The following is a 13,825-nucleotide window of genomic DNA, read 5'->3' on the forward strand; positions in this document are numbered from 1 at the left end:
ATGACCCAACCCCTGGAGCCGAGGGTTCGCACTACGTGTGGCTAACCATCAGGGACCGCCATAACAGCATGAAAACAGGACCTTCAGCCAACTGAATCTACAGCGACCATCGATCAACTGTTCATACAAATTCCACATTATCTCATTCGGATTACACATGCAGTCACATGCAAACCAAACAGACAGAACCCAAGTTCAGGATCGAACCCAGGTCTCTGGTGAGAAATCATGGGTTATAGCGGGCGAATGCGCGTGGTGAAGTAAAGAGATCTTTATTAACACAGCATAGAGATCAGCACACACACGAATGGGGGAAGGTTAACCTGGGGTTCACTATATATACCAGAGCACATCCCTAAACCCCGTGACGACTCCTTCCAGCCTAACCCAGTTACGTGACCCTGCCCCCGACTGCTGAGGGTTCGCACAGTAATTGACCTAGCCACCAGGTGCTCCCACAAGACCCCCCCCCCACCCCAGAACCGGAGGCACAAAAACGAAAGGGCAGATGAACGAGGCATTGTCCCCACACATCCACCGGCCAGAGGAAATCTGCGCCCAGCGATGGCTGGGAGACGTCGGCCACTGTAAAAGTCCAGGTAAAATGGCAGGGGCCAAAGATGAGTGAGACCATACGAACCCCAAACGTCCGGTGTTTCAGGCCAACCGCTGCGGCGACTACTGGCGGCCGGCCTTGGCATTTCAGATTCAGATTCAGATTCAGATTCAATTTTAATTGTCATTGTCAGTGTACAGTACAGAGACAACGAAATGCATTTAGCATCTCCCTTGAAGAGCGACATAGCAACGATTTGAATAAAAAAAAATAATAATAAGTGTCCGGGGGGGGGGGGGGGGATTGGCAGTCACCGAGGTACGTTGTTTAGTAGAGAGTGACAGCGGCCGGAAAGAAGCTGTTCCTCGACCTGCTGGTTCGGCAACGGAAGACCTGTAGCGCCTCCCGGATGGTAGGAGGGTAAACAGTCCATGGTTGGGGTGAGAGCAGTCCTTGGCGATGCTGAGCGCCCTCCGCAGACAGCGCTTGCTTTGGACAGACTCAATGGAGGGGAGCGTGGAACCGGTGATGCGTTGGGCAATTTTCACCACCCTCTGCAATGCCTTCCGGTCGGAGACAGAGCAGTTGCCATACCATACTGTGATGCAGTTGGTAAGGATGCTCTCGATGGTGCAGCGGTAGAAGTTCACCAGGATCTGAGGAGACAGATGGACCTTCTTCAGTCTCCTCAGGAAGAAGAGACGCTGATGAGCCTTCTTGATCAGAGTAGAGGTATTGTGGGTCCAAGAGAGGTCATCGGAGATGTTGACTCCCAGGAACCTGAAGCTAGAAACACGTTCCACCTCCGTCCCGTTAATGTGGATGGGGGTATGCGTGCCGCCTCTGGACTTCCTGAAGTCTACAATGAGCTCCTTGGTCTTCTTGGAGTTAAGGGCTAGGTTGTTGTCAGCGCACCATGCTGCTAAGTGCTGGACCTCCTCCCTGTAGGCCAGCTCATCGTTGTTGCTGATGAGGCCAATCACCGTTGTATCATCTGCATACTTGATGATGGTGTTAGTACCATGTACAGGTGTGCAGTCATAGGTGAAGAGGGAGTAGAGGAGGGGGGCTCAGCACACAGCCCTGAGGAATGCCGGTGTTCAGGGTGAGGGTTGAAGAGGTGTGCTTGTCTAACCTCACAGACTGGGGTCTGTTGGTTAGAAAGTCCAGTATCCAGTTGCAGAGGGATTTCCCGGTAACAAGCAGGGCGAGTGGCACTGACGGGCCGCAGGACCCCAGTGGGAACACCACTTCCCCTTACCGGGGTCGCCCGGAACAGGCGGCGCCGCCGAATTCCCAGTGGACGCAGGGCCTGGTCTCTCGGTCCTCCAGGGCACTGCCGACACCCGATCGATCGAGCCACCGGGTGGCGCCACATGGTGATGTTTTGGGTCGGGAAGGGTCTCCATCCGAATCGTCACCCATCCCTTCTCTCCAGAGATGTTGCCTGTCCCAATGAATTACTCCAGCATTTTGTGTCTATCTTTGGTTTAAACCATCATCTGCAGTTCCTTTCTTCTACACTGGGTCTCTGGCATTGTGTGGCAGTAGCTCCTTCACCTGTGAGAATGGAACTAGTTATTCATTACGTTAAGACAGTTATAAAGTAAATATTATGTAAAGGTTCTCTGGGCTCTTATTATAGCAGAAATAAACTTTCTTTATAAAGCAACTTTCAGAATGTACCAAAGCCTTGTACATTCAATAAGGTATTCTTGCAGAATTAACATTTCATGTCAAAGGCCCACCCTCACAACAGGAAACAAGATCAAACAAGTTCATAAAAGGCTCTTCAATGTGGTTATGCATTTCTCAATCATTCTCTGTCCAACTGGCTCAGTCATTTTAACGTTTTCTGTTTTTATTTCAAATTCCAGCATTTTTTGTGTTTGATTTTCAAATGCATGAGCAAATTCACACACGCAAGGTCCAATGCCGGTAGTTTGATAATGATCCAGAACATATGTTTTCGATGACAGTTGATATTCACCAAACATTTAAGGGAAATATGAACAGCGTAATCCCTGCAGATCACCCACTCTCCCTCTCTCTCTAAGAAACATAGATCTGATCTGATGGCTCTGACTGTTTATCCTTTGTATGTCTTTCATAATTTTATAATGTCTACTTGGTCTCCCCTCAACCTTTGATGCTCATGAAAAAACAATCAATATTTGTCCAACCTATCTTTATATCTAATATCCTCCAACCTAACTCCAGGCAGGCAGCATTCTGGTAAATCTTTTCTGCACCCTCTCAGCAGGGCCTTATGAAATGGTGGTAAGCCATCCTTGGCTGGGCACTCAAGGCCATTACAGCAATTGTGCTGTGCCAGTACAGATGATGCTTAACATGCTGAATATTGCGAGGAATTTCTGAAGTTATTTTAGATTTCCCAAGGTTGGGGAATCAATAACTAGAGGGCAGAGGTTTGAGAGAGAAAAGTTTTAATAGGAACCCGAGGGCAACTTTTTCACACTCAGGTACAGGTGGTACGTATATGGAACAAGCTGCTGGCCAAACTGGTTGAGGCAGGCACAATAACAAAATTTAAGACACCTTGGAATAGTATACAAATAGGAAACGTTTAGAGCAATACTGGTCAAACGGAACTTGTTTGGATGGGCATCTTTGATGCCGCCTATCAATGTTCTCCAAAGATGAAGCCTGACTGACTGAATGAGTCCAGCAATTTACGTTTTTTTTGGTAAATCAGCATCTGCAATACACGAGTCCGGTATTCCGACTGCGCACGCCCAGACCATGGGTCGCTATAAACACTCAGCTGTGCTGCTGCATGGGTGCAGACCTGCATTTCGTCCATATGTGGGGTCTAGCCAGGGCGCGCTGTTAAGTTGCTGCTGGACGTCCCCGTCCCCGTCCCCTCCCGAGCATCCCGTCGATGTCTGGGGTGGCCCTGGGCTGGCGGGAGTCAGGCAGGAGTGACGGCCCAGGCTCGCAGCCAGCACAGAGGGGACCGCTGGCTCCAGCTCGGCTCTGCCTGCCCTGCCCAGTTGACCGTCAGCCCTGGACTGGCGGGACACCGGCCCGGAGCAGTGGGATTGGCACTTCTTCTCCGTGCTGGCTGTGGGTCTGGGCCGTCGCTCCCGTCTGTCCAGGATCGCCCGGACGGTGATGGGGCACTCGGGTGGTCCAGTGGCGGTTCGGCAGCACTTGCGGCGCCGGGGACCCAGGTTCGATCCTGGCTGCAGATGAGGCGCAGGTCTGCGTGCATATGGCGACACAGTATGGCCGTGGAGGAGACCCAGGACAGAAAGGTCAGATTCAGAATGGGAGGGGGAGTTGAAGAGCTGAGCCACCGGGAGATTAGGTTGGTTATTGCAAATCGAGCGGAGGTGTTCGGCAAAGCGATCGCCAAGCCTACGCTTGGTCTCACCGATGTAGAGCAGCTGACACCTAGAGCAGTGGTTGCAATAGATGAAGTTGGAGGAGGTGCAGGTGAACCTCTGCTGCACCTGGAAAGACTGCTTGGGTCCTTTAATGGAGTCAAGGGGGGAAGTAAAGCGACAAATGTAGCATTTCCTGTGGTTGCAAGGGAAAGTGCCAGGAGAGGAGGTGGTTTGAGGGGAAGGGACAAATTGGCCAGGGAGTTATGGAGTGAGCGGTCTCTGCGGAAAGCCGAAAGGGGAGGAGATGGGAAGATATGGGCAGTGTTGGAATCCCGTTGGTGGCGAAAATGTCAGAGGATTATTTGTTGTAAGTGACAGCTGGTAGGGTGGAAGGTGAGGACAAGGGGGCTCTGCCCTTGTTACGAGTGGGGGGGATGGGGAGTGGGAGCAGAGTTACGGCGTATAGAACAGACCCTGGTGAGAGCCTCATCTATAGTAGAAGAGAGGAACCCCAGTTCCCTAACGAATGTGGACATCTCCGATGCCCTGGTTTGGAACACCTCATCCTGGGTGCAGGAATTGGGAGTTGGGGATGGAGTCGCCATCAGTTGCTGCGTCTGGGTTTTTTTTTGCCGCAGAAGCAGCGCGAGTCGAAGCAGGGTGGGAAGAAGTGTAGTCCAGATAGCCATGGAAGTCAGTGGGTTTATAGTAGATGTCGGTCAGTAATCTGTCACCTGCGATGGAGATAGTGAGGTCTAGAAACGGTAGGGAGATGTCAGAAATGGTCCAGGTGTATTTGAGTGCCGGATGGAAGTTAGTAGTGAAATGGATGAAATCAGTGGGTTCTGTATGGGTGCAGGAGGTAGCACCATTGCAGTCGTCGATGTAGCCAAGGCAGAGTTCAGGGATAGGGCCCTGGTACACTTCGAACAAGGATTGTTCGATGTACCCTACAAAGAGGCAGGCATAGCATAGGCCCATGCGCGTGCCCATAGCTACGCCTTGGATTCGGAGGAAATGGGAGGAGTCAAACAAAAAGTTGTTAAGGGTAAGGACCAGCTCCGCTAGGCGGAGGAGAGTATCAGTAGACAGGGATTGGTTGGTTCTGCGGTCGAGGAAGAAATGGAGGGCTTTAAGACCCTCCTGGTGGGGGGTGGAGGTGTAGAGTGACTGGACATGGTGAAGATGAGGGTATGGGGGCCTGGAAAACGGATTCGTTTGTGTGAATGGTCATTTCGCTGCAATTCCAACAAATTCCTGCAAACCCAAGGACTTTTCTCTTCATAAAATATCATTGTTAATAAAAATGAGCAGGGGCGTAGATGAAAAGGTGAAAAAAGTTACTGCAAAGTATTCCAAATCTTGGAATGAAAATTAAGTGAAATATTTGGAAGGAGCGGGTGTTCTGTTATTGGCCACCAAGACAGGTCGTGTTTAAGAAGGACCTGCAGATGCTGGAAGAATCGAAGGTAGACAAAATGCTGGAGAAACTCTGGGTGAGGCAGTATCTATGGAGCGAAGGAATAGGTGACGTTTCGGGTCGAGTCTGAAGAAGGGTCTCGACCCGAAACATCACCTATTCCTTTACTCCATAGATGCTGCCTCACCCGTTGAATTTCTCCAGCATTTTTATCTACAGGGTCCAAAGATATAGGATGTTCAAGAAGGAACTGCAGATGCTGGAACATCGAAGGTACATAAAAATGCTGGAGAAACTCAGCGGGTGCAGCAACATCTATGATGCGAAGGAAATAGGTAACGTCAACCCTTCTTTCTCCAGCATTTTGTGTACCAAAGATATAGGATCTTTGGCAAGGACCGTGCACTCTCGGCCGAAGTAACTGCGCATGCTCGTCTGGGCGCCGGGAACCGACATGCGCACTTTGGAGCTGCCAATGCGCGTGCGCCATCAGTTGCTGCGTCTGGTTTTTTTTTTGCCGCAGAAGCAGCGCGAGTCGAAGGAGCGAACGAATCCATGACCTTACCCACAGTTTAACTATGCAGTCCTGTCAGCTCCACAGAAAGTAAGTGTCCGTTTACCTCCATGGTTTACCTAATTACTTCCCCCTTCCGTGTCTGTCAGGGTTCACTCTTTTAAAAAAAAATAAAAATACATTGTGGTGGCGTCGGAGAGTTAACAAAAGAGGGCGGGCGGGCGCCGGGTAACCGGACTTGGCAGCGGAAGTTCCGTGGAGTTTCTGCGTCGATTCGCTCCTTTTGCCCTCAATAGGCGGGGCGATTATGGGAACCCTGGTCATCCATTGGTCGGCGCCGGTGTCAATCGTACCAGCTGCCGCCTTGTGCCTGGCAGGGCTCGAGCTTGAAAAGCTGAGGGTTTTTTTTGCTCTTTAAATTAAATTTTATTCTGGGAGAGATTTAAAAAAGAAACATGAATGTATATAAAAAAAGAAAAACATATTTCACCGACTCTCGAGTGTGGTGTTTGCCGAAATAATTTGAGAGTAAGATCCACCGGTTGTATCCATTTAACTTTTAAATGTCTAAAAATCTCCCGTTTCCATCCAGAAAGTGATCAATGTCGATTATATCTGTTTTCTCGTTCACTGGATGGAGCTTGGTTCAAATTACAAACGCTGCTGAAGTCGAAGTGGTGTCACTGATTTTTCCTTGCAATCTAAAAAAGTATTAAAAGTTAACTTTGAAAAAAATAAACTCCAAGATCATTTTTTAAATGAATAGATATTTTCTTTAAGTGCAATACTGTATGTACGTGCATGAAATTTCTCTCTAAGATGCTAAGGCATTTGATGCACGGTTAATGGAAATGAAAGGGATAAATATTTAAAAGATTGGCCTTTAGATGGAGAATGTTCGAGGAATGGCGTTCCGTGTCGATCTCCAAAACCTATAGCGATTTTTATGAAACCAAGGCTGCGTCTCTGTCACATGAAGATTAATGTGGGTAGGGGACAAAGTCAAAGTTGTCAGTCCCTTTTCATCTGAAAGGCTGGAGGTTTTTGCTGTGTGGCGTAACCTTGTGGCTTGATGCACAGTTCAATCAGTCGAGGCAATCTTTCCAGCACGCCATTGTTATGGAGGCGACTCTACTCCCCATACCAAACCAAGTCCTGTGTTTTTAAAACCAGTTTAGATTGAATTGATTAGTAGGAATCAAGCGTGACTAATCATTTGTGTAGCGCTTGCTATGAGTTAACAAATGTCCCCATCCACCTCCCTTCTTCAGCAGCCATCCTCCTTGGAGAATAACAATTAATTTTAGTTGTGCAATGTTCAGGTTCCAGTGTGTCTACCATTCCTGCCCCCACACCCTTTTAATAATATGTGAAGGAAGGCAAAAATACATGGAAATTAGATATTGTGTGTCCTTTTTAGACTTGCATTTCTATAGCACCTTTCCTGATGTGACCTTCCAAAACACTTCAGTAATCAAATATTTCTTTTTTTTTAATGTTGGGAAAATATTTTATGAATATAGGGCTGAAGTTTCCGAAAAAGCTGCTACTGAGACTGATGGCAGCTGGAGACTGTGTTATCTTTTGCAGGGGAGATAAGGGAGTAAGTGGATTGCTGCCATGTTTCTGAACTCTGCTTTTAATGAGTTGGTTGCTAAGCAAATTTCATCAGTTTAATCCTCAAGATGTCATTTACACAGTCTGTACTTTGTGGCTCTGGGTAATGCAGGCTCTTGCATTTAGATTCCGCTGCTGGACATGGGGGGCAGGGCGTGGTGGAGATGCCCATCAAAATAAGGGAAGGGATTCCACGCCAGTGGGCCACATGAGTGGCAAGGGTGGGGATAAATTTGTGAAATTTGAGCCATGTGTGTAAGCAGTATTGAATGTTTGTATAGCCTCCGGAAATGTCAGATAAATTTTTTGCACGGTTCATATATTGTATATATTTATTACCTGAATAAAGTCTATTTTGAAATTTAAAAAATTGGATTTTCTACTCGGTCAGTTGAGTAACAATGCGGCCTTTGGATGTGCAGGCTGTTTACTTAAAACTTGAGCTGTAATATAATTTCCAATGTTTTTTGTATATGCTTTGGTTGGCATCTTATGATGTTTAGAAAAATCTAGCAATAAAAATGTTTTTCTACCTATTTGTATTAATTGGACCAATTACAGTGAGTGGACAGTAATTTTCCTGGCAGTTAGATTTAAAATACATGTCAGTTGATTGTTCCCATGTGGCTGCCATTTATTAAAAAAAGAACATGTAATAGTGTACATACTTTGTGGTATAACTTACTGTCCAAAAGTCATATTTAACTTTATTTGTTTGCATGCATTTGTAAATGGGCTGAACGGAACAGGAAAATAGGAACAGGAGTAGGCCACTAGATTCCTTAAGCCTATCTCACAGTTCAATATGATCATGACTGATCTTTGCAGGCCTCAACTCAATTCCTCCATTTTGCAAATATTTATCTGTTTTCATCTTTAACCATATCTAATAATCTGGCCTCCACAATACTTGAGATAAGAGAATTGTAGTGATACACCACCATCTAAGAGAATACATTTCAACACATCTCATTATTAAATGACTGGCTCTTTGTTTTGCATTTATCACCCTTTGTTTGATCCTGACATCTATAATATAATGGTCCTCATGCCCCCCCCCCCCCCCCCCCCCCCCCATGCCCCCCCCCCCCCCCCCCCCCCCCCCCGAACGTTCAGCCCTCTGCTCACTCTGCAGCAATCCCGACTTGATCATCAAACCCGCCGACAAGGGAGGTGCCGTGGTAGTCTGGTACTCTGACCTCTACCGGACTGAGGCCAGGCGACAACTCTCAGACACCTCCTCCTTCTTATCCTTGGACCATGACCCCACAGACGAGCACCAGACCTTAATCTCAAACACCATTACTGACTTCATTACTTCCGGCTCTCTGCCCTCTAAAGCTTCCAACCTTATCGTTCCCCAGTCCCGCACGGCCCGATTTTATTTTCTCCCCAAAATCCACAAACAGAACTGTCCTGGCAGACCCATTGTTTCTGCTTGTTCATGCCCCACCAAATTAGTTTCCACATACCTCGACTGCATCCTATCCCCTCCCAACCCGGTCTAATCCCTCCCTACCTTTGTCCAAGACGCCTCACATGCTCTTCATCTACTCAATGACTTGCGCTTTCCAGGCCCCCACTCCCTCATCTTTAATATGATTGTCCCGTGACTCTCCATCTCCATCCCCCACCAGGTGGGTCTGAAAGTACTCTGTTTCTTCCTTGACCGCAGAACCAGCCAATTTCCATCCACAAGTACACTCCTCCTCCTAGCAGAGCTGGTCCTTGCCCTCAACAAATTCTTGTTCGATTCCACCCACTTCATCTGGATCCAAGGGCCCTAGCTACGCCTGTTTCTTTGTAGGATACGTCGAGCAATCCCTGTTCCAGGCATACACAGGCACTATCCCCGAACTATACCTCCGCTACATTGACGACTGCATTGCCTGCACCCAGGCAGAACTCACTGACTTCATCAACTTCACCACTAATTTCCATCCTGCACTGAAATTCACTTGGACCATTTCCGACATTTCCCTACCGTTTCTGGATCTCACCGTCTCCATCACAGGAAACAGACTATTGACTGACATCTACTACAAACATACTGACTCCAATAGCTATCTGGACCAGACTTCTTCCCACCGTGCTTCCTGTAAAGACTTTATCCCCTACTCCCAATTCCTCCGTCTACGCCGCATCTGTGCCCAGGATGAGGTGTTCCATACCATGGCATTGGAGATGTCCTCATTCTTTAGGGAACAGAGGTTCCCTAAAGTCCATTATAAATGAGGCTCTCACTAGGATCTCTATATCCTGCAGCTCCCCTCTTACTCCCCCTCACCACATTCGTAACAAGGACAGAGTCCCCCTTGTCCTCACCTTCCACCCCATCAGCCGTCGTATACAGCATATAATCATACAACATTTTTGCTATCTCCAACGGGATCCCACTCCTGGCCAAATCTAACCTCTCTACCCTTTTCTGCTTTCCGCAGAGACCATTACCTCCGTAACTCCCTGGTGAACTCGTCCCTTCCCACCCAAACCACCCCTTCCTCAGGTACTTTCCTCTGCAACCACAGGAGATGCAACCCTATCCCGTTACCTCCCCCCTTGACTCCATCCAAACAGTCTTTCCAGGTGAGGCAGAGGTTCACTTACACCTCCTCCAGCCTCATCTACTTTATCCACTGTTCCAGATGTCAACTTCCTTACATCGGCGAGACCAAGCGCAGGCTCGGGGATCGTTTCGCTGAACACCTCAGCTCAGTCCGTCTTATCTGAAGTGGCCCAGCACTTCAACTCCCCCTTCCATTTCCAATCTGACCTTTCTGTCCTGTCTGTTCTATTGTCAGAGTGAGGCCCAGTGCAAATTGGAGGAACAGCACCTCATATTTTGCTTGGGTAGTTTGCACCACAGAGGTATGAACATTGACTTCTCTAACTTCAGATAGCCCTTCCCCTTCCCAGTTATCCTGCTAATCTTACTATCTCCGCCTACATTCTACCTTTGTCCCTCCCCTGACATCAGTCTGAAGAAGGGTCTTGAACTGAAACGTCGCCCATTCCTTTTCTCCAGAGATGCTGCTGCCTCACCTGCTGATTTACTCCAGCATTTTGTACCTACCTTCGATTTAAACCAGCATCTGCACTTCTTTCTCACCCAACCGAACCCTGGGACTTGCCAATAGTCCTACCCCTCCAATCTGAAAAAAAACTATTTATTCTACCTATTTGTTTTCCATGTGACACCCTAAATTTATTTGATTCTAAAATATTTTGGATACCTTGTACTCTTAATTTATGCATATTGTCAAATGTCTTTTGGAAATCTAAATACACCACATCTTCTGGTTCCCCTCTATCGCCTTTACCTGACAGTTCTTCAAAGAAAATTCAAGCATGTTTGTCAACTATGATTAAACTTCATAAAACGAAGAATAAAAATAGGAAGAAAGGGAATGCTTTCATTCACTAATGCAAAAACTGGATCCATCTGCTTGGCATCTCCTCTTACTTGATTTGAATTGCCTATCACATCCTCCCCCACGGTTCTTTCTATCTGCCTAGCACCCCTCTGCTTCCTTCTCACTGGGTTCCATCTGCCCATCATTCCTCCCACACCACCGCCACCTTCCCCTCCCCCCAGGTTCTACCCTCATGTTATCATCAGCTTATTTCCCATCCCCTACCTGGATCCACCTATCCATTAGGTTCCAGTATGTTCAGCTTTCTTTATTTTTTAAATTGCATTCTTACTTTTCTCTCTTTGCTAATAATGATCATCTTTTATATCTATGGACTTGATTTTGGACAATAAGGGGGGAATCACTTTGTCCATCTTTTTGGAATTTTAAAGACACCAATTGTGTTACTCCTGTGACTTTCCTTTTGCAGAGAAAATAACCACTTTGTTCATTCCTTCCAATGGCTATAATCCGTTATATCTGGTATCATCCATATAAATCTTTTTTCATTCTTCACTGAGTCATCAAAGAAGCCTTTTTTCCCTCACTTTAGTTACTGGATGTGACCTTGGTCAATTAATATGGGCAGTCTACTGCTATTACTGTAATAGCAGCACAGCTGCATTTGCTTCCTTTTCAACTTAAACCATTTTACTTCAAAACAAATTAAATTTTAATCTACAGGGACTGAAACTATCCCAAATTGATTTATTTGTATTGCAGTTAAAGTCAATTTTAAGTTATTTGAAACATTCATATTAGTAACAATGAGGAAAAGTTTTATATTTTTTCCACCATTGCTGCGTGGTTTGTTTAATCCCCCTGAAATCCATTAGAAGGTTTTTATATATCACAAATAAATCTTTCACATAGATTTTACTCTGTCTACATCAGGGGTTTTACATCCTGAGAGAATAAAATGTGATTTGGCAGATAGTCTTCTGAGGTAATGTAGAAGTTGATAATTAACCAACAATTTATATTAAAATGCAAAAACATATAACAAGGTCTTAAACTCTTTTCAAATGTGCTGTGACTTGTAGCAGAAGCAATGGGCTTAATTTGTTACTGCTCAGTATGTGGAGCACCAGCCTTGGGTGGCGTGGAGAGAGAGGAAAAAAAGTGATAGAAAAATAATGTTTAGGCAGAAGAAGAGGCTGCATATTTCGGTTGATTATGGTCTCAATAGAAAAGGAAATCATGGCAAACTATTTTAAAATAATTATTGTTATTAGGAAGTTTCTAAAAACAGCCTGTTTAAACAACAATGCATGAAATATGTACAACTGGTTCATTCGGTAACAGACACAAAATGCTGGAGTAACTTAGCAGGTCAGGTAGCATCTCTGGAGAAAATTGATGGGTGACATTTCGGGTCGGGACCCTTCAGATTCATTCAGTACTTTGTTGTAGAGGAAAAATTGCTATGTTCTATTACTTGCAGCATCTTATACTGAAAACTATGGAATTTCCCAAAAGCATGGTTCATAGAGCTGCAGGAATCGTGACCATGCACAGTGAAAGAACTTTATCAGTTTAAAGTCTAATTCAGAATGGTAGACGTGGCAATGTGAAGAAGGAATTGAAAATTATCTTAAAATTGGAGAGCAGATTATTTCCCACTATCCCTATTGAAAAGTAGATGTTTTATCGCACAAAGAGTGATGGATGTATGGAACAAGCTGCCAGAGGAGGTAGTTTTAGTTTAGTTCAGAGATAAAGCGCGGAAACAGGCCCTTCGGCCCACCGGATCCGCGCAGACCTGTGGTCCCCGCACATTAACACTATCCTGCACCCACAAGGGACAATTTTCACATGTACCAAGCCAATTAACCTACAAACCTGTATGCCTTTGGCGTGTGGGAGGTAACCAAAGATCTCTAAGAAAACCCATGCAGGTCGCGGGGAGAACATGCAAACTCCGTACGGACAGAACCCGTAGTCAGGATCGCACCCGGGTTTCCGGCGCTGCATTCGCTGTAAGGCAGCAACTCTACCGCTGTGCCACCGTAACCGTCCTTTGAGTTGAGTTGAGGCAGGGACTATCCCAACATTTAAGAAACAGGCAGGTACATGGATACGACAGATTTGGAGGGATATGGGCCAAATGCTGGCAGGTGGGACTAGTGTAGCTGGGACATGTTGGCTGTTGTGGGCAAGTGAGGTCGTAGGGCCTGTTTCCACGCTATATGACTATGAGATGCTTGTATGGTGGATTATACCTACTTGTGCATTTAATCTAGAGATCCCATTCTGGAATAATTTTACCTATCATAGAGCGTAGAATTACATTGGATGAGATAACAAAGAGACCAAATGCTCTTTAATTGAATTTGATCATGAATTACAAGTGTGTGTTCAGCAAAAGTAATCAAGTTGTCTGTTCTCCCCGAACAAAATCCTGCTTTTTGGAAAGATCTGAAAATATTAATCTGGAAAATAATCTTGAAATTGGGGAGCTGGTTATTCTTCCCACTACCCCTTTTGAAAAGTGTGTGCTTATACATAGGATTTAACCTAATGTGCCAGTACAGTACATCAGAAAACTTTGCAAGGTTAGGAAAAGTGACTTGTCATTGACAATTACATACTCATATAGCACCTCTAACTTGGTATAAACATCCAGAGGAATTTCAAAGAAGCAATAATCACATGGAATTTAACATGGAGTCATGTGGTCATGAGTGTAGGTGAGTAAAAGCATGATTGAAAGATTACGTTTTAAAGAATCTCTTAACAGAGATGAGAATGGAATTCCAGAGCTGAGTGGAAAGCTGATATTTTATCTGCATTTGATTGCTGTATTTGGGTAGCATATCCTACTGCCAATCACGTGTGATTTGCTGCAGAATGCCACATACCTAGAATGTAGGCTGTTGCTATGGTTAAGCTGAGTACAAGTTCATGAGAATGGCCTCAGATCTATTGAACTGTTTTTGCCAGTTGAAAGAGAGC

General features: G+C 45.8%; 1 protein-coding gene across 1 annotated transcript in view; it reads left to right on the forward strand.

Moving 5' to 3' along the window:
• Positions 1 to 5,539: 5,539 nt before the first annotated feature.
• fam222ba (family with sequence similarity 222 member Ba) overlaps positions 5,540 to 13,825 on the forward strand; it is a 45,995-nt gene continuing 37,709 nt past the window's right edge. Inside the window, exon 1 of the mRNA XM_055657719.1 lies at positions 5,540 to 5,930. The gene's annotated coding sequence lies outside the window, so the exon portion shown is untranslated. The remainder of the gene's footprint in view (positions 5,931 to 13,825) is intronic.

This window comes from Leucoraja erinacea, chromosome 28 (assembly GCF_028641065.1).
Source record: "Leucoraja erinacea ecotype New England chromosome 28, Leri_hhj_1, whole genome shotgun sequence".
NCBI lineage: Eukaryota > Metazoa > Chordata > Chondrichthyes > Rajiformes > Rajidae > Leucoraja > Leucoraja erinaceus.